This window comes from Oryctolagus cuniculus, unplaced genomic scaffold (assembly GCF_964237555.1).
Source record: "Oryctolagus cuniculus unplaced genomic scaffold, mOryCun1.1 SCAFFOLD_165, whole genome shotgun sequence".
NCBI classification, from domain to species: domain Eukaryota; kingdom Metazoa; phylum Chordata; class Mammalia; order Lagomorpha; family Leporidae; genus Oryctolagus; species Oryctolagus cuniculus.
Genome location: NW_027208375.1, coordinates 1 through 3089, shown reverse-complemented (window position 1 = coordinate 3089; position 3089 = coordinate 1).

The following is a 3089-nucleotide window of genomic DNA, read 5'->3' as shown; positions in this document are numbered from 1 at the left end:
CCCAATTGGAATGTCAGCACTGCAAGCCACAGCTCTACTTGCTACTCCACAGCATCAGCCCCCTAAATTCTTATGAGTATTGCTACACGATTGGAATTTATAATTGATAATGCTGAACAATTGAAACTGTCTTATTTACAATTGTAGGACTGGATATGGCAGTTCTACTTGAAGTAAAGTATGTAGCCTGCTTATTGTATGATTTTCGGAAAAGCATGTATTTATATATAACAGCAGATCTGTTAATCATTTAAAAGTGAATTGTCATGATTACCCAGATGTAAAGAATGCAATATGTGCTAATGAGTTAGCAGTCACAGACATTTAGAATTAGAGGGATTTTAGAACTTTTTCAATACTGCAGTTTTTATGAAAAACTAATAATTTTTTTTATTTGACAGGTAGAGTTATATACAGTGAGAAATCAGAAAGGCCTTCCTTCCATTGGTTCAGTCCCCAGATGGCTGCCACAGTTGGAGCTGTGCCCATCCAAAGCCAGGAGTCAGGTGCTTTCTCCTGGTCTCCCATCCGGGTGCAGGGCCCAAGCACTTGGGCCATCCTCTACTGCCTTCCCGGGCCATAGCAGAAAGCTGGACTGAAAGAGGAGCAACCAGGACTAGAACACTTTGCCCATAAGGGATACCAGCACCACAGGTGGAGAATTAACCAAGTGAGCCACGGCGCTGGCCCCCGATAAATTTACTCTTAACAAAATATCAAAATATCTTATTTAGTATAAAGTTAGTAGTGAAAAGAGACTACCTTGTTGAACACAGAAATTTGAGATTATATTTCTTGGTATTAATTTGCATCTTAAGGCTTATTGCCTAGTTTATTTCAATATTTCAATCTAATATTACTAATAATATCTTGTACTTAGTGGTTCACTGTGTGCCAGACAATATTCTTTTGATTTTTTAAAAGATTTATTTATTTATTTATTTGGAAGTCCGAGTTACACAGATAGTGAACAAGAGGAAGAGAGAGAGTTCCTCCATCTGCTTTTTCATTCCCCAGATGACCTAAAAGGTCAGAGATATGCCAATCTGAAACCAGGAGCCAGGACCTCTTCAGGGTCTCCCATGCAGATTCAGGGGCCCAAGGACTTGGGCCAACTTCCTACTGCTCTCCCAGGCTATAGCAGACAGCTGAATGGAAAATGGAGCAGCCTGGACTTGAACCGGCCTCCATATGGGATGCCCCCACTGCATGCAGTGGCTTTACTAGCTACACCACAGCACTGGCCTCAAGACAATGCTCTAAAATGATGCATTAATTATTCCCAAATATTGAAAAGTGGCATGGTACACATTTGAATGTGTTGTTTTGTACTAGTTGTAGAAACAGTTTAAAATATATTTAGATTTAAAAATGTAAGCTTTGATCTAAAGGTTTACTTTCCCTTAAGGTGCCTGTTTGGAAACTGAGAGATCATTGAAGTCTCAAGATAGAGTACAACTGATCTTATCCAAGCCTCCTTTATCACATGAGGATGCTAAATGCCAAGCCCAGAGAAGTAAAGTGAATTGTTCAAGGTCACATAGGTAAGTTGTGGCAGGGATAATTCTGTATTAGCATTAGGTATCCTGATACATAGGCCACTGTTCTGTCAATTTTGTACTCCTTCTGGAGTTAAAGATTCTAAGTTGTGGAAAATTGAATTTGGAAATTTAGTGGTTGCTATGTTGTTATGGTGAGAAATTTCTGTGTATAGCTATGAGTTGCTTAAATTTTATTCAATATATTTTTCTAGTATGTTTGCTATTTATTTGAAATGTATAACAAATAGCTTCATCTATTTGCCAAAAGAATTTTTTAAAGATTTATTTATATTATTTGAAAGTCAGAATTACACAGAGAGAGAAGGAGAGGCAGAGAGAGTGGTCTTCCATTCACTGGTTCACTCCACAGTTGGCCTCCATGGCTGCAGCTGTGCTGACTGGAAGGCAGGAACCAGGAGCCTCTTCCTGGTCTCCTATGCAGTTGCAGGGGCCCAAGGACTTGTACCATTTTATAGTGTTTCCCAGGCCATAGCAGAGAGCTGGATAGGAAGTGGAGCAGCCAGGTCTTGAACTGATGCCCCTATGGAATACCAGCACTGCAGGTGGCAGCCTCACCCACTATGCCACAGTGCCAGCCCTTGCCAAAAGAATTTATAGAAGCTATTCCATATATACACTTCACAATTATTTAGTTACTTGACATGAACTATCCCTGCATATTTGAAAATTTTGAATGGTATCACTTGGGTTTTAAGAATGTTATATTTTAGGTCTCTTAATATTTTTAGTGATGATGTTTTAAAGGCCCTTCCTGTTTTATGAAAAATGATAAGGATTTTGTTTTACAATGGCCATAGTATTACTACTTAAAGCAATAGATTAAATAACACTTTTAAACAAAGTCATTTAATACTAAATTCTAACACACTAGTATATTTTAAAGTGAGAAATATTCAGATATTCTAAAGAATTCTAAAGAATAATGATAATCAAAATTGAAGACATCTACAGTTTTTAATCACTTGTTTTAAATATTGGTCATAATGGTCCAATTTTGAGTTTAATTTTAATTAGCTTTTAAATGATTCAATATGTTTTATAGAAAAAATTCGGAGAACATAATTATATACTCAACCTCCCTCCCTTCTTTTTCCTTCTTTGTCATTTTTTTTAGCTTATGAAATGACATTTTCAGTTTACATTACATTAAAAAGGGTTGTTGAATCAAGGGACAAGTTTAACAGGCAAAAAGCAAAAAGATCGTAATTTAGAGGGAATACAGACAATGGCTCTAAACAATATTTGAATATCACATCTAAACACTATTTGAATAAATTGATAAATATTTTAATTTCTCCTACTAAAATGCTCAAAGTCTTTAATTATTTATCAAATATTAGTGCAAAATTATGGATTTAAATGATCCCAAAAAGTGATGAATTTTTGTGTAATAAAGTCCAATTTTTGTCAAGGCTTTTTGACAGTCTCACAGAAAACTTATGTTTGTGAATGGGAAGAATAATACCAAAATATCCATACTACCAAAAGCAATTTGCAAATTCAATGCAATCCCAATCAACATACCAA